This window comes from Macrobrachium rosenbergii, chromosome 58 (genome assembly GCF_040412425.1).
Source record: "Macrobrachium rosenbergii isolate ZJJX-2024 chromosome 58, ASM4041242v1, whole genome shotgun sequence".
Classification (NCBI taxonomy): domain Eukaryota; kingdom Metazoa; phylum Arthropoda; class Malacostraca; order Decapoda; family Palaemonidae; genus Macrobrachium; species Macrobrachium rosenbergii.
Window position 1 is genome coordinate 1503422 of NC_089798.1, and position 25000 is coordinate 1528421.

The 25000-nt window shown below is 36.5% G+C and overlaps 1 protein-coding gene and 1 long non-coding RNA gene across 4 annotated transcripts in view; both read right to left on the minus strand.

The window, feature by feature from the left end:
* Nucleotides 1-25000, minus strand: part of LOC136837198 (putative neural-cadherin 2) — a 1292835-nt gene that overhangs the window by 182250 nt on the left and 1085585 nt on the right. The window lies entirely within an intron of this gene.
* On the minus strand, nucleotides 13431-15962 carry LOC136837218 (uncharacterized). Its single transcript, XR_010852634.1, has 3 exons — nucleotides 15338-15962; nucleotides 14387-14565; nucleotides 13431-14070 (listed from the first exon to the last, which is right to left on the minus strand). It is a non-coding gene; the product is annotated as an uncharacterized lncRNA (long non-coding RNA).

Sequence of the window (25000 nt, forward strand, 5' to 3'; positions counted from 1 at the left end):
TTGTTTACGTGCAATGTAATCTTAGGAGCAATGTATGTGTAGCTACTGATAACTTTATTTTATAAATACGAATACTGTTTAGAATGATTACCTTTTAAGTTGATGTATTCGCGTTTAAGTTAATGTATTCGCGTTTAGTCAAGCCATTCATTGTTAGGAAGGTAGGTTGTTGTATTTGCATAAGTGTTGTGTAGTGAGTAATTAACCTTGTTCAAAAAATGCCTCAGATCTAGATAGCTTTGTTGGAAACCCCAAAGAAGTTGTCTGCTCAGGTATACTGCTAAACAGGGTCTGCAGGACCTTGCAACAAAATGTGACATTGTGGTTGATCCTACTTATGTGAAGGCTAAGTACTGGTGATATTTTTGTGATTATTTAATCACCAAGGGATTATTGCAGATGATGAGAAGCACAAGCACTCAAAGTACAGCAGGAGTACTTCCGCCTGTTCCAGTAGACACAAAATTAGAAAAATGCGGCTTCTTCAATTGCAGCTAGGAGAGGAAAAGAAGAAACGACCGAACAGGAGCTCTATCTAGAAAAGAAGAGAAGCAGAAGCGAGAGAGAGAAGGAACGAGAAGCGAGAGAGAAGCAAGAGAAGGAACGAGAAGCGGAGATAAGACACCAGAAAGAACTCCAGGATCTTTCTTCAAGTAACAGAAAGGAAGCCACACTCCTGCTACGTTTGAAGTTTTTAAAGCAAGTAAGCTTGTACCTGATTTCGAGAAAAAGATCCGAGGTTTTCTTCCAGAACTTTGAACAAATCGCAGAAACCTTAAAATGGCCTGTAGAATTCTGGTCTTTGCTCATCAGGAATAAAAGTGAAGGGTAAAGCTGCATTTTTGCTTCACAACTAGTGAGTGAAAAAGACTATACAGTGTTAAAGAAAACTATCTTGGATGCGTACTCCATTACCATGAAGAGGTATAGACAATTTTTTAGAAATTCTGTTAAAACTTTCAATCAAACTTTGTAGAATTTTGTAGTGTCAAAAATAGGCAGTTGAATAAGTGGTTAGAAAATGCAGGTAAGTGATAATCTCTGAATCATTTAAGAATTTGATTCTTCTTAGAAGAATTTTTGAGGAAAGTGCCCAATTATGTCTCAACCTTCATTCATTTTAAAGGTGAAACACTGGTGAGAGCAGCTAGTCTCGTTGATGATTACCACTTAATCCATACGTCACAAAAGGGTCAAACTAACAAATCATTTCCTTCCTTTTCCCAAATCTTCCCAGGTATCCTGTACTAATGCAAGAAAGAGGGCCACACTCCACAAAAATTGTCCACTTCCCAGTGCAAAAACTTCAAAAGCAAAGAATGTAAAAATGCCCAATCAGGCACATGCCATGTGACTACTCCATGGAAGGGTTGCAGCCGTTTGAAGGATTTATTTGTGATGTTACTGTAAATGGTACTTTCAATGAAGTGCCTCAGAGACTCTGGTTCCTCTCAGTCTATATTGGCAGACTTAAGTTTGAAGAATTTAACTTATACTAAGGAATTTATAACCATTTCAGATTTAACCTCTTCCAGGACTCTGCCTCTTGCTGAAGTGGAAATTGTTAGTCCTTACTTTACAGGGGAAAGGCTAAAGTAGCTGTGTTAGAGCAAGCCTTGCCGTGTCTCCAGTAAAGCTGATCTTGGGCAATGATCTAGCAGGGTCACAGGTGAAAACTAATTTTTTATTTCAGATCCTGGGTAATTTGATCTGTAATCCAAGAAGAATGTAAGTCCATAGAATCTCCACCAGCTGTAACAAAGGTTGTGACTAGGAATACCTCAGGCAGGACAGGTTTTGAAAATGAGAGTAAAACTTCTGGGAGAACTTATGGAGGCCTTAGACTTAGTAAATTAGGTAAGAAAGAGTTTACTGAGCTACAGAAAGAGGACAGCCTTAGAGAACTTTGGAAAAAGGTGAGAATTCCAGATGAAAATCCTAAATTGCCATATTTCTATGTGAAAATATTTTTCTATCATTCAGGCATTTCAGGTCACCACAAATTGAATTCTAACCATGCACTTGGAGGATTGCCACCAAATAGTCATTCCTCAACCTCTAAGACAGTCCTTGTTAGACCTCGCTCATTCTGCAGAATCCCACTTCAGGGTCAACAAGACATACAAAAGAATGATGAAGACTATTGGCCAGGCCTTAGTAAAGATATTAAGAGCTATGTAGCTTCATGTCACCATTGTCAGGTTGAGTCAACTGACCAAAATGACACTCACTTAAACTTTACTGTACAGCATAATCTAAAGAATCCTGATGCCAGAAGGTTATAAAGAGCTCCGATAAACGAAAAAAACGACCGGAAGATTCTTATATTAATTTTTCTTCAGACGATTTTCTATAAAACATAAGTGCGTATATATATATATATATATAAGGTTTTATATATTATATATATATATATATATACAATATATATATACTATATTTTGTGTGCCATGTGTGTGTGTGTGTGTGCATGTATATAATATTATATATCATATATATCTATATATATATATATATATATATATATATATATAGGTTATATCAAACCTATATATATACCTTTATAATAACTGCATCTATTTTCAAAACAACATCAGTTGTTAATGGAATTTAATCTTAATGTATAATTTGTCAGGGATGCAAACCCCTTTCCCATTTCTCTCTTTTTCACGTCTGATAGCTTAGAGAATCCAGGCGCTGTGTTGGGTTGAGAGGGAAAATAAGCATTTATCAGACTGAAATGTAGGTAACTAACTAAGATCTGTATCTCTCTGTGAAATGTTTGGTAGCAATGATTTTACTTCTGACAGGCGAAAGGGAAATTTTCGCAACATATAAATATTAATATTGACGTAGCGTGTAGCAATGTATAACAGTATTTTCCATTTAATGCAACCCATTTTTTCCTGTATGATATGAGCAGTTTATCTTTATCACCTTTTCTAACATATAGAGGTTATGATAAAATCAATATTGGAAATACTGGCCTGTAATAGGACTCTCTATGAGTAAAGTGTTCAAGCTCAATTTTAATTTGAATGAAAAGATAGATATAATCTAATAAACACACAAGAGTAACATTAACAAAAAAAATGGTTAACCATTATGATGTGGTTGACAGCCTACAGTATATATAGCACAGACATAAACCTGGCACTTTATAAGTCCAGCTATTGCTTTAGGGCCTAAAACACTCAACTCATGCAGATAAGGCTGATAACACAATACAGGTATTCACAGCAAAATTTCAAAATACTTAGAATCAACTAAACTCAGATTTTAACAGTTTTCGGTATTATATGTTTCAGTGCCTTTAGTTTACTCGAAGTAAAACATTTTTCTGATAGCACCACATTGTCTAGTTTTTATGTTGGTTATCAACCATTAAATCAATAAGATTTTCCAACGCTATAAGGAATACAGAAAGAACAGTAGGCCCTCCCTAAGACATTAAAATATAAGGATTTGTGATCTGTAATATCTAAATCATTATTTTTCATTCCCAAATAAATACTCCTGCAAAGTTGTTTCTTTCAGACCAATGCAAAAAGTTAAGGTTTATTGGCTTAAGAGAAAAAATATTGAGCTCAACAAGTTTTGCTCCTCCCCTGAATTCAGCTGATGTTGCTAGGTTCATCGTTTGAAATCCAGACGTGAGGAACTATTTAATTGAGAAATCTACTTTTCTCCATTCCATTTAAAAGAAGAAAAAACAGCAACGTAATCGTATGCAGACTATATATTTGGTCAACAGCTGTTGCCATATTTTGATGATTTAATGAAATATTCTCCAAGTATCTCTGAAAATTTTCCATGCTGTCCATAAAATTTTCTAGTAATTCATTTTTTATTTATGCATATATAATTTTATTTTTCTTTTATTTATATATATATATATTATATTATATATATATATATATATATATATATATATATATATATGTGTGTGTGTGTGTGTGTGTGTGTGTGTGTGCAAAGCTGTGTGTGTGTATACATACATACTATCCACACACACACAATTCTAAGGTTAAACTTAAGAACCTGCTGCATATCAACAGCTACGTACAAAATAAATTCAAAACGTAATGGCCTGTGATCAAGACCAACTTCTGCGTAAGAAGAAAGTTGGCCTTCTCAGTACAACTTTAATAAGATACCTACTTTGTGAAATATGACCAGAAAAATTATGAGAAATGTTTCGAGAGAAGTTTCTAATTCACTTATAATAGCTACATTCATCTTCAAGACGAGGTGTAGTAACTTATAACGTGGAACTCATTGCCCAAATTATTGGAGGAATAGCGAGGAGGACCTTTCTTCTCTGTTGACATCACTGGTCGGAAAAAGTTGCTTTTTATGATACTCAGTTGGGCTATCTATTAAGGATTTGATATTTCTGTGAACGAAATGTTCAAATCATAGCTTCATTTTACTCATTGTTTCTTTCCGAAGTTTTTGTTAATTTGGATATTTAACATTTTTTTAGTATTTATCATTTACCTCTGTACGGATAAATATTCATTCTAACAAATACAGTATGCTCTTGATTTCCAGTATCACAATTTGATTGTTGAATATCATAAATTCTACAGAATAGTTTGCATTTTCTTATTTGCTACCAGCTTATTCTTTTATTTGGATTACCTTCGACAAAAGCTGGTTCGGTCTCTAAAGTTTGGTAACAATTTAGTTAACTACTACCAGACGTTGAGCCTTGCCTTTATTTTTATTTTCTTCGTCTCCGATGAAGTCCAGCGTTCTGCACTACGTAATAGGCTAGTGGTGATATGCTGAACTTTTGTAGAACTCCATAAATGATCATTGGCATTTTTTTAGATTGTATCTTAAAAATACTATGAGTAGCCCTATGAGAATTTAACCATGGGTATGTTTTTTTTTCCTTTCCTTCAGAATATTTATTATTAATATAAAAAAGGGAAATAGGGTAATTCAGTGAAGGCTATATTAGGAAATATTCTTATTTTATAAATAGTGAATCTCAGTGTGGGACTTCGTTAGAAAAAATACACTGACCGTCAGTTTTTTCTTTTGATAACACGAACATTACTAGACACAAAAAGTCTTTTCCAACAGTGTTTTTGCAGTTTTAGGATTTGAAATATTCTTTCTTTGTTTTATCTTTGCCAGAAATCTTTTACTGCCAGTAAAGAATGTTTCCCTTTGGCCAATGCATGTTCGCACTGAGTCTCTCTCTCCCTCTCTCTCTCTCCCTCTCTCTCTCTCTCTCTCTCTCTCTCTCTCTCTCTCTCTCTCTCTCTCTCTGTTACAAGTAGCAGGGAAAGAATATAAACATAATTACAGGGTTACTCATCAAACTTTAAATATATAAAAGTCAAATCTTAGATATGCAAATGATAAAAATATTCTGCACAAAACGTATGATATATTTATTTCACTGTCTTCAAAGCCTTTCATCTCAAAATTGTACTTTAGTGAATATGGGTGTTCGTGTAAGTAAGTGCAGAGAATGTGACAAAGTAGAGAAGAGAAAGCTCCCAGTTAACATCCCCGACTAACAATAGACATAGTTCTCTCTCCTCCTGAAACCTCGCCATTTAAAAATGAGTTTTCCAAAGGTTTGGCCAGAGCATCCATTAATCAACATTTCCAAACGATTAGCGAACGTTTTTACCGCTAAGCTCAAGGATTCCCAATTTTCCTCCTCTCGAACACTTTTTAGAAAGAGCACTTGGCAAAAAGATTTTGACCTGTGAAGACGGATGATCCAATTTCAGGAATGACCTGTTTTTCATTTCCGTTCCTTGAACTTCATTTGCTGGCTTTTTTAACAATTTTGTTTGTATAATTTCTAGTCACAGCGTGCCAAATACTGGATTTGTTGTCTTTCCTTTTCATGTCAGTCGAATTGGTATAGTGCAAAATTTTTCACTGGAAAAACTGATAGAATATATTTTTCCCCAAATGCCCTTCACTTTCAAGGATACGGCATTAGCTTTTGTTTAAGCATTTAATACGTTCCAGAATTCCTGTCGATTCAAATATCGAACAAAAAGAAAAGTTATGTTTATTCACAACTCTTGATGGACAAATGCAACAGAGTTCCACCTGTCACGATTTCTTGTGTTATTTAGCAAAATCAATTGTGTTTTCTCACACACACACACACACACACACACACACACACACATATATATATATATATATATATATATATATATATATATATATATATATATATATATATATATATAAGGGTAAGCCAGTTTTATTTCATGGAAGCATAGCATTAGAATTTACAGGACTCACAACATTTACTTTCAGTCGAGATATTATGGGTTTATTTGTGGTGATACTTATAAGGCTCTACATCTCTGATCTATCTTTCCTTTTCTGATCATAATATCCAGTCTAAATATCATACATAGCATCGTAGTTTTCACTGCTTATGTTAATTTGTCATACTAAATTAAAGTCTTCATTCGTTAAATAGCTCTCTGGCCAAATAGAGCATTGAGTATTTGTTAGGTGAGGTATGCCTTCAGCGCATTCTTAAAAAATCCTTTAAAATTAAACAGACAAGAGGTCCGCAGATGTTATTTAAAGATAAAGTCAATTTTTATCGTTTGTAAATACAATTGGACTGATTGGATTTTCATTAGAGGTAGAAAAGGGTGGTATGGCTTGATCTGCAAGTACTTCCTCTTCTCTTTCAAATTGGCTATCTCCATTCTGATTACCAAAGCAGTAATTGCCAAGTATCAAATCCGCATCATAATCAGATCCAGTGAAGTCAGAGAAGGAGAGACTCAAAATCCTTTGTGGTTGGAAGGCTTTTTCTATTTAGTTAATTATTTGCTCCAGTAAGAGAACATCGTATTCAGTCTCAGTTACATCTGCCAGTTTACTTAATTGGAATTGTTCTACCCTAATTGAAAGGCTCCTCGGCGATTATTTAGTTCAGTGCCACCCATTGTAAGTTGAACTCCAGATGTGTTACAAAAAGGAAAAACAATAGGCATTATACTTAAATAATGAGGTTAGACTAACATCATTAGAAAATAGCTCTATAAAAAGTATTGTAGGAAGAAAGAAATGATGTAAATCAGATGTGAGCTTTATCAAGACAGCATTAAAACGACTCTAGGTAGAATCACTCACACCTAGATCTAAAATTATTGGTCTCCCAAGACGTTAAATGTAATTAGGCTACGCTAATTACAGAATACCTCAACAAAAGTATAGCATAGCCACAATCACTTGCACCTAGACAAATTATTAGTCGTTTAGCAATTACTTAAGGCGAATTAGGCTAGTCTTTTATGAAATCCTATCAGTCATAGTATAGCCTAGTCACAATTGTGAAACCCAGATAAAACTACTGAAAATAAAAATAAAAGGTTTTATTTACAGAGCACACTGCAAAAATAATAATAAGTAATAACAAAGATAATTTCCCTGCTTTATAAAAGCTAGTATCCGTATAGCTGTATGTTCGTTAAAACATAAAAAAGAAATATTCTTTGAACCGTCTCGATGCGTCTACGTCATAAAGACATACTCTGTGATCCTGCGTTAAAAGTGACCCAACAATAATCAACGGAAGGAGAAAACTATGATTTTAAGGCATAAATTCGAGACAGGAAACTACGATATCGTTGCAATCGTTACGGGGTGAGAATAATATAAATATAAAATTTAACCTGATTTTGGCATCAGCGGTGCTCAAAGCAAAAAAAAAAATCTCAATCTCCGTCATTTTCATCCTGAAGCAACCCAGGATTTATTCTTCAATAAAACCAAATCGTCAACAACTACGAAATCATTAAATTTATTTTTCGTTCTTTTCCTCCTTTTATGTGTGCTCTTATTTGTCCGGTAAAATACAAAGGAGAGCAAAAGAAGAGACATATGATTTCATTTTTTCAATTCGGTTCATGATTTTTTTATAGTTTGGCTAAAATTCAACGAAATTGCTAAATGATTTCATTTCACTTGGAGGAGAAACAATAAAGATCGTAACTGTATGTAAGACTGCTTGCATAAGTTATATGGTATGCCTATAAGAAATTACTTACGTTGCAATGACATGTTCTGAATAAGTAAAGGGTTAAACAATATTCAAATCAATCCTCATTGGGATTTGTGAAGGTCCAGCCCTACGAAATGCTTGTTAACTCTAAAAATAAGTTTGTTCTTTTAACCATTTTACAATATTCGTGTTTGGTTTCTTAACTAATAGACTTTATTGTTTATTTATAGGAATACCACTCGCACCGTTTCACACAACCCTTTTGAAAATAAATATTTCCGCGGGGTGGGAACGTAGGCGGGAGTTAATAAATCTGTCATAAATGAGAAATGCAAAGAGGACTGTGACACTGGAGAACAAAAAGACTGTCTGGAAACGCTATCCCAATGTCACAGAATATATGAAACAAAAGGCCAAGTAATCTCATGAATTTGAATAAAAATAACAATCCTTGGAAATTGCATCTCATGAAATGTCAAAGCTACTGGGACTAATACGTTCTCTCTCAGTGCAAGAGTGTAACTGGCCAGGATTTATAGACCCGGTGTATGAGAAATATATGTTAAGTCACAGAGAAGCTGCATCCCAAGGTGCTAATGGAAATCTCGATACAGATCGTGATGGATATAGGGAAAATGTATAAAAATGAATTATTATCTATTTTGTCAGTGTTTCATTATCAAAATTTTAAGAGTAAAAATCTTGAAAGCACAATAATAGTACAGTCAAAGAGCACCTAAATCCCATAGCCATGGAACTCTCTTGCTCTTAAAGAGAAAGATGTAATTCAAACAGAAATGAAAATCAGAAGAAAAGAATGAAACCGGAAACATTCAGATGATAAATAAAAGAATAAAAACATAATCAGAAGTCTTACAGTCATATGAGGTTCCTTCCCTCACAAGATCTGAAAATGTCAGACAAACTACAGCATATTCATGAGCACAATAGCCGTGCTATTCAAACCGATACATGTAATAAAATGTTCGATACACCAGAGGGAAAAAGTATGATACGTAATAAACTCTCACGCTTACTCGTCAAATGGTTTATTTTATGGATGCTCTTTCCTACTTCCCACGTAACACTTAACTGTGCCACAATCTACTCGCTGTCTCTCCTTTGCCCTTGTCTTAATTAGTATTTCTAATAACGTTATGCTAATCATCCATTCCTCTCCATCAATTGCTGATGCTTCGTTCACATTCTCTTTCTCCCATCCTACTTTCCACCCTCTCCTAACACTTGCTTCACAATGCAACTGCAAGGTTTTCTTCCTGTTTCACCTTCAAAACCTTTTTACTCTTAATTTCCCTTGCAGCGTGAATGGCCTTATAGGTCAATGAGCTAGTCTTTGCCTCAAATTTTATATTCTATTCCGTTCCATTAATTGCTGATTAAACGTTTCTTTTTTTTTTTCGTCTGACAGAATACACGTTATAATACCTACTCGGCTCAAGGTTTTGACCTGAAAATTAATATACGTTAAGATGTTATTTATTCAATGTGCAGTGCTGCTAATAGTCTGAATATCTCAGTCAGTTTAAAATGCAGAACTTGTTATCTTCATTACCCTCACCCCTTACACTCTAAAAAATTAAGGGTATAAAAGGGGTAGAAAAAGGGTATTTCTAGTGGTTAAAATAGCATACCCTATCGGGGTATATAAGAACTATAATATACCCTTTACAATATACCCTTTATCAAAGGGTATAACATATATGAGATACCTTACTTTAGGGTGTATTGCAGGTAAAGAATACCCTTTTGCAGGGTATTCTATACGATAATATATACCCGTGTATATTAATTATATGATTAATATATTAATCCATTGCACCATTATGTGTAGTTATAGCATACATATAAAATCATAAGGTCAATGATTTTAAAAGTTTAGTTTATCAATTTATTATTTTTATTGCACTTTAAAATCAAAAGTATATATATATTGCTATATGCATATATGTCTATGTAATATATATATATATATATATATATATATATATATATATATATATATATATATATATATATATATATATATATATATATTGCTATAATCAAATATATGTCTATGTAATATATATATATATATATATATATATATATATATATATATATATATATATATATATATATATATATATATATATATATATATACAGTATATATATGTATATACTGGATCCCAAGGCACCTCTCCAGCTAACAACGGATGCCAGTAACATCGCATGTGGTGCTGTCCTACAGCAGGTCATCAACGGCGCCGCCCAGCCCGTCGCCTTCTTCAGCAAGAAATTCAATCCTGCAGAAACCCGCTACAGCACCTTCGACAGGGAACTCTGCGCGATGTACTGCGCGATCCGGCACTTCAAGTTCCTCCTGGAGGACGCCCTTCCACACCAGCCATTGGTTCACGCCTTCACCAAGCAAGGGACGCATGGTCTTCCAGGCAGCACCGCCACCTCTCAGCCATAGCCAATTCACCTGCTCCATCATGTACCTCCCCAGCAGCAAAATCCTGTGGCAGACGCCCTCTCCAGAGTCGAGTTGAACACAGTGCAGCTCGGAGTAAACTACCAAGACCTCGCCAGAGAACAGGCCGCTGACCCAGAAACCCCGGCCTACCGCACCGCCATCACGTCCCTTAAGTGGCGGGACGTGACCTCGCCCCGGAGGCCCAAGTGTCCTCTGCGACATCAGTACGGGTCAGCCCCGCCCCCTTGGTTCCAGCCCTCCACGCGCCGCCAGGTATTTGACATAATTCCACGGCCTCTCACATCCTCTGGCAGAACCATGGCCAAGTTGCTCTCAAAAAGTGTTTGGCACGCAGGGTGCAGAAGGGCGCCACGTCCTGGAAACGAAACAGTGCCTGCAGTGCCAAACCAGCAAGGTGGGTCGTCACACGCAGTACGGGTATGCGGTTCCGCGCAGCCAGAGCGCCGCTTCGCCACATTCATGTCGACGTCATCGGCCCCCTTCCCCGTCAGGCGGGTCCAGATACCTCAGACGGTGGTAGACCGCTTGACAAGGTGGCCCGCCAGCCACACCTATGCAAGAAGCCACTGCCAGCGCGTGTGCCGAGGCCCTGCTTTCCAGTTGGGTTAGCCACTTCAGCGTCCGGACCACATCACAACCTGTCCGGTGTGGTCCGCCTGGCTCAGCTGCTGGGGACCACGCACCACACCACCACGCATACAACCCGGCTGCCAACGGCCTGGTCGAGCAGTTCCACAGATCCCTGAAGGCGTCCCTCATGGCCCGCTGCACCGCCGAGGACTGGAAACATCAGCTGCCGTGGGTCCTCCTCGGTTTGAGAACCACCCCCAGAGCCGACAGCACCCCATCCGCGGCCGAAAAAACCTACGGTGAGCCCTCTTGGTCCCGGGCGAACTTGTGACAGAAGATCGCCACATCCCATCACTGCAGAGACTCCGACGTGGCGGCAAGTTCGCCCCTTGCAGCGCACGTGCACGAGAGGTCGGCCACCTTCACACCGCCAGAATTGTCATCCGCCACCCACCTCTTCGTCAGGGTCGACGCCGTCCGCCATGAAGAACTGGATTAGATTGACGAAAGAACAGTTCGCTCATCTGTTAAACCTGGTGACACTCACATTGAAAAGCTGATACTAAAATGAGGAAAGCTGTGTCTGCTGCACAGCGATTGACCCTCACTCTTCGTTATTTAGCAACAGGTAGGCTATGTTACTTGAATTGTTTATGCCTAGACTAGGCTAATATATCCTAGGCTTGGTGTATTAATTAGGTTATGCATGAAAGATGCTGATCATTTTGTATCTGTACACTGTTCGTTTTTGAGTTGCTATTCATGTTTGATAGATTCCTGTAGGAAAAAAGTCATGAGGAGGAAGAGTTTAGTCTAGGCTGGTGTACATTTTTGGATTTTCAGGGGAGGAAAGGACAAATTTGGTCTTGGCATAAGTTAGCCAAGGCCAAGATTAAGATTAAGGTATTCGATAAAATTGTACATAAGGCTACCCAGACTAGACTGCAACCTAATGGCAGGCATCAAAGTAGCCTAGGCTGAGTTAGTAAAGTATTACCAATCTCAAACAACCACCTAACCTAACCTAGCTATACTGTCTATTAATTGGGTAACATAATTAAAAATAATTGCGTGTTTACACAATTTATAATAAAAAAAGTAAATTTTGTGGTTGCACTATTATATTTTAAACTTTATAGTTGATGACAGTATGGTTATTAATTAACTGATAATTCCAGATAAGCTGTAGTACAATATGTCAAGGCAAAAATGCAAGGTTTACAGTATGTACATTAGGAATATATATATTTATACTATTACTAAGGGAATTTTCTCTCATTTCAGGAGAATCACAAGTTTCCCTTGGGTATCAATTTCGGATTAGCCATAATCTGGTTTCATCCCTCATACCAGAGACATGCAGAGCCATATACAACATAATGAAAACAGAATATTTAAAACTTCCATCAACTCCTGAGGAATGGAATGAAATTGCTCTGCATTATTTCCAGCAATGGAATTTTCCAAATTGCATAGGGGCACTAGATGGGAAAAGGGTGCTAAATGCAAAGCCCCCACATTCTGGTGCTGGTTTCCATGATTATAAAGGTCATTTAGTATGATCATGATGGCATTAGATTGATGCATCTTACAAGTTCCTGTATGTAAATATGGGTGCTAATGGAAGAGCCAGCGACGGTGGGGTTTTGGGATAGGTGTAGCTAAAGGAAGCAATAGATAGTGAAGTTTTAAATATCCCATCATCATGTTGCTTACCTTTCACTGATAAGCAAAGCCCATATGTCATTGTTGGTGATGAGGCATTCCCAATTAAGCCCTATTTGATGAAACCTTTCCCAGGAAGGAATTAAACAAAGTAAAACTATATTCAATTATAGGTTGTCAAGAGCAAGGCGCATATCAGAAAATGCCTTTGGTATCATTCAGTAGTATTTAAGGTGTTATCAAACCTATCAAACTTGTCCAAACAATGTAAAGGACATTTTGTTTGCTACAGTGGTTTTACATAATTCTATCCGTGCACAATCTAAGAATTTGTATGCACCCTGAAATAAGAGAGGTTTATCAAACAGTGGTTTGGATAGTAGTCCTGGACATGGCGGACGTAGTACCAGTGATGCCCAAAATGTAGAACACATTAATGGATTATTACTTTAATAATGAAGGGGCAGTACCACTCCAAGATGAACGAGCCTATATGCACTAGTGGACATTTTCTCCCATATGCCTTCGAATATTTGCATTTGTATATACAGTAATCTTAAAATAAAATTCATTATTTGTTCAATTGCTATTATTTACTCCTCAGTACTTATAAGAAAGTTATGAAGAGTGATGTGGAATTTAAATATGTACCCTGCGATACCTGGAGAAACAAACCCTGAAATTGCTTTAATCAACTTTATTACATAGAAAATGTTTAAAGCTGCATGACATCAATCTTGATTAGACTGAACTTTATTGTATACAAAATGTTTACAGCTACAGGAACTTGATTAGACTAGAAAGCCTGAGGTCTTACAGATCATGTATTTGAAATTCAAATTACCACCAGAGATTAAATACTGACAGAATTTAGCACCAAATTGATAACTACTGTTAACCTACTTTATCATCAGGTAAGCCATATTCCCGCTCAGTTTCCAGGACGACTTGGGAAATCCTAGCTGCTGCAACCTTTTGTCCATTTACTAGTAGGGACCTTATCCAAACCTCAACTGTTTTTCCACACTGAAACCTAGGTCGTTAGGCATACTGGTGTTGCCCAATTCTTTGAGGGTTTGCAAGCATTCTTCCTCAAATGAATTTTGTAGCTTCCTTCTTACTACTGTTACTTGCTTTTTGGTTCTGTAGAGATGAAGTTGCGGAAGTTGCTGGTGCAACAGACCAATCAGAACTTCCATTAGAAAGGTCAAAGCTGGGGACACAGGTTGAGTTGAAGAACCCGTACTTGACTCTCCAATTTGAAATTCATCAAAAGTGTTTTGAGTAACCTCAATAACTAGAGGATTATCTATAGGATTTACCTGTAAATAAAAAAAAAATATATATTACTCTATTATGAATATGTTGATAACATAAACTGCTGTATGGATCAGTTTTAGGTAATGATGCATTAGTAATTCTGATAATTTAAGATTATGGAAGGGCAAGCATAATTCCCTTTACTTAACTAAAAATATTAGATTTTTCTATTGACCTTACTGACCTAACCTTACACTTTTGCTTACCTGGGCCTACAGCAGGTTTATTGTGCAAATTTGATTCTTAAATGCCAAGTAATTATACCTATTATTAAACTGCTATGTAAATAATGTAATACACATATGTATATACTCTTACTTGTTCATTAATGTCACTGGAATATGTAGGTTGTGAAGCCACTGTATCATGTAAAAGACATCAAATCAAACAATTCCCACTTGGAGCTTGGTTTACCATGAACCACTTGGAGCAGCCTGAATTTTTATATTCATGGATGAAGTATCCCTTCAAATTACTAAATTTTGCCCGCACTTGATCTGAAAGGGGAAAAACATATATTTAGCTTGATATAAAAATTATTAACTAATGAACTAAATATCTTTACAGAAATTATTTAGATATATTAAATGTTTCATGCTAGGTTAGCATGATGTCCTCTTTCAGGGCATGGGTTGCAGACTTGCCTACACGTTTAAAATCTTAGGTGAAGTGTGAAAAATTAGGTTAGGATGACCCAAGCTCTCTAGGCTAATTAGTATACAGTCGGCAGTAGTTCAAACTAGGCTAGGAATAGCTTACTTCTAGACCAGCCTATAGGTCTAGGCATAGCACAGCTGAAAAATAGAATAGTCCTAACTTTATTTACACAACCTGAGTCAGGGTTCTGTAGCCTTCCAGCCTAGCAGTCAGGTTCTGTAGCCTAGCCAGAGTCAGGTTCTGTAGCCTAGCCAGAGTCAGGTTCTGTAGCCTAGCCAGAGTCAGGTTCTGTAGCCTAGCCAGAGTCAGGTTCTGTAGCCTAGCCAGAGTCAGGTTCTGTAGCCTAACCAGAGTCAGGTTCTGTGTAGCCTAGCCAGAGTCAGCCTAGCCAGAGTCAGGTTGTGTAGCCTAGCCAGAGTCAGGTTCTGTAGCCAACCCAGTCAGGTTCTGTTGCCTAGTATAGCTACTAGCCTAAATGAAGCTAGAGAAGCACTAAAATATCACAGATTTGTGTTTATGTAATTTGATAATGCACACATGATAGCATAACGAGAGTAGACCTAGGCTATAAGACAATCTGATATTCCAGATATAGAGTAGTAGCAGACTTACCTGTATGAAGGTCAGCAAGTTCCGGAAACTTTTCCCGAGTCGCATGGTGATTTCTTCATAATTCTTCATCTTGAGACCTTTTTTCATAGAACTATCATGCTTGCGGTCCCATAAGCACCGTCTCCCCCCTCAAATCTTCTACCAAAAACTGCTCTGATGACCTTGAAATGCGCGCCCTCCCTCCCTCCCAGATGTAAACAAACGATAAAGTCGACGGTAGAGTAGGGTAGAGAGAGAGGTGGGTTGAATTCGATCGTTATCGCTTTCAAAATTCGTGACGACGACACTAAAAAGTCGTCGTCAAAACATTAAAAGTTGACGTCAAATTCAAAAGTCAACGGAAATATTGTTAGTGTGACAGCGCCTTAACTGGGCAGGTGGGAAGATTTCACTGACATAAGCTACTAATAACTCTATAGAAAGAGATGGATAATATGGAAACAAGTGAATACACAAAATATTGAAAATATCGTTGTCAGAGTAATTTCTCACGATGACATGGCAATGAAAATATTTTTATAGTGTAGATATTATATTCCTGATAACGATTAATTACTGCTTAGAGGCCACAATTAAAACAGCGTTACATCACACAACACCTTATCTACACTGCATAGCACAACATTGAAATTTCCCGGGCTCCCGAGTCGCGGCGCGCAGCAACATGCGCAATTACGGGACAACGAACATATTACACTGCCATATGCGTATGTCTGTGTAACACACACACACACACACACACACACACACACACACACACACACACATATATATATATATATATATATATATATATATATATATATATATATATATATATATATATATATATATATATGGATGTATATATTATAACTGCGGTTGTGTAATCAAGGGACTTGTGGCAACAATATATTGCCAAGTACTGCATTTTGTAGGAATTCTTGCTTCAAAACTATCCATAACTCAAAACCAATATGTTTTTAGTAACTTTTGGTGCATTACACTATCAGTGTAACAATGTGGTGATTTAATACAGAGTAAAAGTTCATTTCATGACATGATCACATAAACTTATCAAGCCCATTTTGAGACAAAGTGTAATTCACAAAAAAGAGGGTATATTATTCACAAAATACCTCAGAGTGCAGTTTTAATCTAGATGGTTCTCCAGATTTTCGTTTGGTTACCTTTTACTCCTGAGTGTAAAGTCCTTTACTCTCTGAGTGTGAAAGTCTTTTACCCCTGAGGTGTAGAAGTCTTTCACTCCCTGAGTGTCAGAACCTGAGTGTAAGAAGTCTTTACTCCTAAGTGTAGAAGTCTGAGTGCCCAGATTGCTTATCTACGGTTTTTGTGTTTCATTTAGTTTAACGGACAGGTACCGCCTTTTCCCATCTGTTTGTATTATCTTTTACTTTGCTTTGATCCTCTTTTCCCTCCTCATCCGAGCATACGACGTGTCCAGCGTGTTCTGCAGATGGTAATAAATATTTCTGTGCGCATGAAAAACGTATGGGCGGCCGTAGAAGATCCCTGGTGCTGACCGCCGTTGGTGTAATGGTTTGTCTTGCACGGTTGAATGTCCTGCAAAGACGAGGTTGTCATGCGTGTAATTATGTGCAATCTATTAGTAGGGTGCATGTCACCGGCTTCCATGCTGGTGAATCAAAACACCCTCCTGGAAAAATTCTCCAAAGGGACTGAAGTATTTCCACAGGTATCCAAAAGCCCGAAGGTTGTCAGTGGCAGACCATTGACTGAAATCTGGAAGTGTATATATGGATAGCGCCAGTACAGTATGACTGACGAGAGAGAGAGAGAGAGCTCAACTGTTGTTGCTCATCTGTGGCTGAGCAAGGTGGTTTCCTTCAGCGTTCTTAAATCACTTGTTTTCGTTATAACTGTCTCTGCCTGTTGGTCGTTTTTTGAGTATATTGCATTCATCTAAATTGTCTAATACTGCGTTTCATAAACGCCTTATTAATCTGTAACTATTGATGAGTCTGTTGGCAGCCAGTGGCGGTCTTGGCATCATGACGAGCGTTCATGTGGTGACTGTTCTCAGCAACTCTTACCCTGACGTTTGCTCTCAATAACATGTTCGTCTCTTCTCCTTTTTTACTGTTCTTGTTTTGTATTATGCTGCCTGATTTATATTTGTAATCTTTATTTACATGACTTTTTTCGGTGGTTTCCTTAGTATGTTTGTGCTGCTTGTCTTTTATTTATGATGCCTGCTTATTTACGTAATTAGTTTCGTCTTCCTGGGTATTTCAAGCAATGGACGAATGATGCTTTGCAAATGTTATTAATTTCTTTTGTAATGAGTTATTGATTTGGTTCATATAATTTTAAGAACTTTGTTTAATTGCGTTCGTTGTTAAAAATGGTCATTACTAATGTTTGTTCATTTACAGTAATGCTTATGTTTGGTCAGTTTGATGCCCATTTATTACTGACTCATTTTTTTATGTGTTAAATTGAACCTGACTCACCTGTACGATTTTCAAATAAATTAATTTTAGGGTCGTACTTTTTTTCTTTTAATTTTTGGTCATTTTGATGCTCATTTCAACTGACTCACTTTTTACAGTAGACCTAAGTTACCAAAACCTGACTCGCTTGTATATTTTCTAAATAAATTAATTTTCTCTCTCTCTCTCTTTTTCTGTCTTGGGCCTTTGTATCACTCTTTCTCTTTCATTTCAGCCCAATTGTATGTCATTGTGTTGCTATCGGCGTTGCTGTTGTGCCTGAAGTTTTCCAGAGCTCTGGGCATTTGCAATTAGGCTATTATCGTCGTGGTAGGCCTACCGGATGAAGTGATTGCTTTTTTTTTTTTATTTAGAAGCAGATTTTTTTTATTTCTAACCTTAACTAGTTAATTAAACATTTCCAACTGCTCTTGTGATAAGTTTTCCAAAGTGGTGGGAGAAAAATTACGTATATCTTATTCATTGCAATAAATACAAATGAATGTTTAGGGTTTTTTTTAAGTGCTCGGGTTTTTTAAGTGCTGGACCAGTATGAAGGATTGGTGGTGTGATCTAAAAAAAAAATTGCCTCTCTCTCTCTCTCTCTCTCTCTCTCTCTCTCTCTCTCTCTCTCTCTCTCTCTCTCTCTCTCTCTCGTAAACTGTATGTATATGAACTAATGCTTTAAATAAATTTTTTATAATAAACTCTCTCTCTCTCCCTCTCCCTCTCTCGTGAAATGTAGAAATAAGTGCAATAGAACAGGAAATTGTTTTTTATAATGAATGACTACATAGGAATGTTGAAATAAATAAAGGGGCAATAAAACAGGAACTTGTTTCTTTATAATCTCTACATGGAGAAGACTCTCTCTCTCTCTCTCTCTCTGGTAAACTGTATACATATAGGCTAATCCATTAAATACATTTTTTTATTATAGTGAACTGTTACAAGAGAGAGAGAGAGAGAGAGAGAGAAGAAGAGCCTTTTGACTTCTCGACCGTTAGAATGTTTGGCACATGAATGTTCATAAAATGAAAATATGAACAATATACTGTAAGTGTCTTTCATTATAAATATAAATCACAATTGTTAGAGCTCAAACATTATTTAAATCGTAAGACAGTTAATAAAACTATTAGAGCAATCTTATCACCTTCTTGAAAAATGTCGACGCATTTCAGATTCGTTTGTTTGTCTCTCAGCCAATCAGGAGTCGGTTTTCAACCCTCTTCTGCTTGTGAAGGGAGTTGATGATGCATGGGCTCTCGTGATTGGCTGAGAGCTCTTCTGCAGGTTTTCAGGTGAAGCTGTCGAATGGACTGAGATCAGCATTTATTTAAGAATGCTTGGTAATTACGTCCGCAGATTTTATTCGCGTCAAATAAATTTTTATTGGTAGGCTTTTTTTAGAGTTTTGGTCAAAAACACAACAACAACAATGACCTGTCATACCATCCAAAGAAAGGAGTCAAATGTCAAATATGAACCCTTAAAGCTAAAAAGAAAATTTTGCCCATCGTTCATAAGGTTATTCATGTTGAATAGTCATTCAGAACTCCAAGGGGCCTTACCATTTAGAATGGTAGTAATTAGGACGGCTCATATAATTCAAATTAAGCACCAAAATATTTTTGTCTCGGTCTGTGTATGTAGGCACTACTTAAAACACAACGTAAGAACAAATCTGAGGCCATTTAAGCACGTTAAAGGTCAAAATGGAAGCTCATAATTAGTACCAGTTCATGCTTGGTTTACTTAAGTTGTTCCTGTTAGTTGTCCTCAGAAGCATATTCAATAATAACGGTATCAATACCAGTAAACATATGACGTTTTACATTGTTTCTTTATGCTTTTATTCTGTACTAGGACAAATCTGACCGAACCATCTAAGAGGTCCAGATCAAATATGAGCCCGGACCAAAAATTTAAAATATGAGGTATCTTTCAGGGAGTATTTAGCAGTAAGTTGTTCCAGTTGAATAAGCATAATCATAGGCCAACTGCCACACAACATGTGCAATGACGACAGATTACCTTGCTGTTCAATGTTTATAGCTGGTTTACACAATTATGGTACTGGTTGGTTGGGTTGTTGCTCCATTAAACGGACTCTTTCTGTCCAACAAAGAGTGAATTTCTTTCTCTTGTATACGAAAAATGCAGCTTCAAGATGGCGTCAGGTCCCTCTCCAGCTCGTGTTGGTGGGAATTTATTTATTTATTTATTTCACAGACATAATATTATGACTTGTAATTAGTGTTTCCAGCATGCTGGCTCTCCTGCTTATACAAGCAGCCTGTACTTAAGTACCTTTTGTACCTGTTGATGAGAAAAGTGATCCTAGATCACAGAACAAGAATTGAGATGCTGGAGGATTTCATTCCCTTTAAAATCTCTGAGTGCCTGTCAGTCAGTCAAAGGGCAGGTAGAAAATGAGTGGTTTTCTAGTAGTTTTCTGTAAAAGCAAACTATTGTCCGTCCACACTTTTTCTGTCCGTACTTTTCCTGTCTGTCCTGTCACCCTTCAGATCTTAAAAAACTAGAGAGCTAAGGGCTGCAGATTGTTATGTTGTTCATCCACCCCTCAGTCATCAAGCATACCAGAAGTGCGCTCTCTAGCCCGATGAACAGATTTTATTAAGGTTAAATTTAGCCATATTCTTGCGTCTGGCAACGATATAGGCCGTGGTTAGAGTTTCGTGGAACGCGGCTCATACCTCATTATATCGAGACCACCGATAGATAGGTCTATTTTCTGTAGCTTTGATTATACGATGAACAGAAAACTCGATTGCGCCGAAGAAACTTCGGCACATTTTTTACTTGTTTAGTAGTTTATTCGACCCTGGGGATGACAGTTTAAAATCTGGAAATACCTGAATGAACTCTGGACCTATGTTGAATAAAACTCCGCCTCCTTGAGGACGTCTACTTTACTCTTAATGGTTCAATCTTAACTCCCACTTTTGTAAGGACAAATCAGGTCAATTTGCTGACCTTTTGATTCCTCTAACCTCCTTCCTTTCCCACATCTTGGAGGTTTGTTTTGGTTACACTTCAATTTACTTGGTATCATGGCTCATCACTTTTAAACTATCAACATCGTCTCTCGCTCTCTCTTTCTCTCTCTCTCTTTCATAATCCCGATCAGTGAATCTCATACTTATTCACTGCATAACATCACTCGGTCACCTACCTGCATTGACTACAATGCAAGTGAATGCTCCAACTCAATGACTAGTCAGTCATGCAATTTCCATGTTTCTATTAATAAACAATAATGCAGAAACATTACTAATGCATCCTTAGTGCTAACACAAACAATATAAGCATGAACTATATAACAAATACTCAAACTAAATGCAGAAAAATTATGGCAAGTGTCTCTCCCGATACTTTCTTTACTCTCTGATTTATCAATCATAGAATTGTAAAATAAAAATCAATCATCAAATGTTCAGGAGTGCAAGTCAATGTGGCAGCTATCACTCTAGGAAGTTCTGTCCATCATGTCCTTGATTATGGTAAGCTTATTCAGTATCAAATTTGCAGCAATTATAAAAGAAATGAAAACAAACAGTACCAAAAGAATGACATTTATGAATGACCTTGATAGGAGAAATCTCGGTCTTATATGTATGAAGAAAGTATGAACCTCTTCTAGCTTTGTGAATATCTCAATTCAGTTCTGAAGTTGAAATTCATTATCTTTGCAAACTGATGTACACTTTTACTGAAGTGACTGTATGTCATGAAGCTGTAGGTTTGCTTTTGCAATACAATTAACATAATAAAATAACCAATTCCTAACTTGGATGAAAGCAGAAGTGTATATTAATAGAAACTACTTCTGTTTTGTTTGACTTACACTCCAATCTTAGCATTCAATCTGTTTTGCTGAGAACACAAGAATTTCATCATCAATGATTTGGGCAGTTTCATAAACGGTATATATTTACAATGGTTCTTACCATTCTTGTTGTTTACAAGATCATCTAGGCAATGAAAAGAGCACTCAATGGTTCATAGAAATTCACAATGTTACAAACATATACACCATCATTAAGCATGACACATTCCCTGAACTTTATGTTCGGGAATTTCGATCACCTAGGAACGGAAATCATGCTGCAAGGCAAAGTCGAACTGTTCCTTCTAGTACAATGGACTTATTATCTACTACCATTGGGAATGGATAGATGACATCAATGAGTTGACGTCTGGATTGTTGAAAGGATCACTAGTATGATTTGATTGGCTACTTTCACTGTGATCAGGCCACCATGGTCTACTATATTTTCTACTAGTGGCTTCAAGTGATTGTTCACAACACATTTCTGAATAATGGCTTCAATTTCACTAGGGTTATCTCAGAAAAAGAGCGACAACGAGTTTTTACCTGCCATCATGATTGCATTGAGTAATTCCTTATTCCAGAAGGGGAAATTATGTTTCTATGAGCGGTTGCTCCATCATTTCTGTTTGATGGATTCTAGCAATTTCTGATGAAACATTATGGAGGCACTATTTGCAATTCTTTCAGCACTCATGATCATTTTCTGATTTTGATTGACATTTCCTATTACTTTATTATAGACAAGTTCCTGCTCCAGAAGCCCAATTTTCAAGTTGCCCTCTTTCCTTTAGCCTTTCAACATTACCATCGGTCGCCACTCCAAAAGTTGGCGTAAAGCGACGCCTATAAAGGGTATGAGTGATCGCTTTACTACTTTCCTTGGCATAACTTACTATGATGTCCCTCTGCAGCTTGAGCATGTCGTACAAATTTCTGTCTTGGACACTGTAATCCTGCCTGTATCTGATTGCTCAGCTGGACTAACTGCTCTCTCTGATGCGATAATGGAGTCGATCTGGATCTTAACAATGGCTAGGTCACTAACATCATCTGCTTGCCATGCTCCTTGATGATGGCTCCTTCCTTAGTTGTACAATTGAGTTCACAATTTGTTCTATTGCAACCACCATAATCCATTTAGCTGAAATAATGTTATCAAACGGTAAAGCTTATCATTACATTTGTTTACCATTGCACTTGCCGTTACCTTCTTTATAAATTATACCTTGAGGTCGTGAAGATTCTATTTTATTATCTATCTTATCTTTATTGGTTAATCTTTCCAACTGGGTAGACATTGAGTTCTGAATGAACTACTTTAATGTGGACTTTCAATGTACTAATTCTGTTAATTAATACTTTCCAATACTAATTAATAATTTTCAATACCTTTTTTTTTATTTCCTTTCTTGGTTATAAATACTACATATCATTTGTGGGGGTGGGGGGGGGCGGTTGTTTGAGGCGGATTGTGAATTTCTTTAGGAGTTATAATTACTTATGTCAGCTTCAACCTTTCCTTATTATGGGGAACATGGCACCACTAATATCAAGGTTAACTTGATATTATTTATGTCAGTTTCATTTTAATTTTTAGGTCACTACACTGCACAATTTGGGTCCAAAAATAATTCTTGTTTTATTTATCGTCAGCTTCAGTAATCTACGTTGTTAATAACATTATTAACAACTGTTTTACCTTCTTCATTCATTTATATTCATTCGTACTTCTTTCTACCCTATAATTTAAAAATTTTTTTTTTAGGGTATTTTAGGTCACTCTTTGTCAAACTGGCATTAAACAGTTTTATACGGTGACCCATCATGCATGTCTTATGACAAACAGGCCATTCATTGTTAAGAGTTATTATATTTTACAATCTAGGCTTCGCACAACAACCTTTACATTTTCCAGTTTCCTTTTAATTTTTCTGTATTTATTTTTTAGGCGTTTTTGCATTTTCTATCTTCCGATTTTTTTTACATTTTTTTTTATTTCAAAACTTGTTATCTCGTCCTTCTTTCAATTTTTTGTTTGGTACTCTCTGTTATCCCTTTATATAATCCTTTATGCCATGATTTCCTACTTGTCATGGGGAAATTCTAGTGTATTTAGGTCTGTGAAAATCTTAATATTCTTTTCCATTCCTACTATTTTACTTTTCTGTCTTTAACTCTAATTGCTGTACACTTTCTTAAAAACAAGCTGCGTTTGTCTTGCTTCACTCAATTTTAATATTCTCTACTTCCTTATTATTCATATATCATCTTCTATTCCTTCCCTTGATACAAGCCTATGCGAATCTCTCATAGCTTGGTTTTTCTTACTCTTCCTTTATTATTTCCCACAACTATCAATTCATTTTTCGTCAAAGCTCTTTTTAATTTCAGTCAGTGTCCTGCGCTTCTTGGCTTTCTTTTTCCATGGTTTGGGAAGTAACTTCAGTTGCACTGTTCTGCTACTGTTACCACTTTTACCTTGCCTCACCTACGTTTTAGGCTATTTAAACTAAGTCTTGTTTAACTCTGCGATTCCTTAATTGTTCCATATCGATCTGTCGTTATCATTCTTAACCTGTCTTCACAATATTCCTTACTTTATATCCGTTAGAACCTGTCGGTTTCGTTTTTTTTATTTGTTTTTTTATAGTGTCGTATATAAGCATCTTGTAAAGAAATTAAATAACTATAAATGGTTCACTGCTGCAACGCAAGGGCTTGTTCCTAGGAAAGCACGGTTTTCAAAGTACAAATGCCTAATTTTCAATGAAAATTATCTTAAAAATCAAAATTATACGCAAACATATATGGTCACCTAAATATCTAACAATCTATCACTCATGATTTGATACCAAAAGGGAATTGTAATGGTTTTTAATGATATCATTTAACATAGCATACTTTGGTTGTATTTACTTATTCACTCATTTATCTGTTTACTTTTTTACTCTGTTGTTTGAATGACTAGATTCAGTTTGAACTTATTTTTGTTTTCGCACAATGTCTCAATAATATGTTATAGCATAAAATCATTTGAAGGAAAAAAGAGAAATTTGCGTTTGACTTAGTTCCCCCCGGTCAGCAGCAGGGCTATAAATGGCCGTTTAATCCCTCAATGCATTAGACCGGCCTTGTATCTTAGTGCAGTATTTAGTAGCCTAAGGTACACGAGCTTATTTCACAACACTTGGAATAGATACAGGTTTCAGACAATGTTACTGCAATCGTTTCGGAATTGTATCACTAGGACAGCGTTTTAAGCATAAAGCAAAAGCTGAAAACGGATAAAAAAATAAAGAGATCGTTCTAAGGTCCCATTAAGTTATAGAGTATAAATTAAGCTATTTAGGT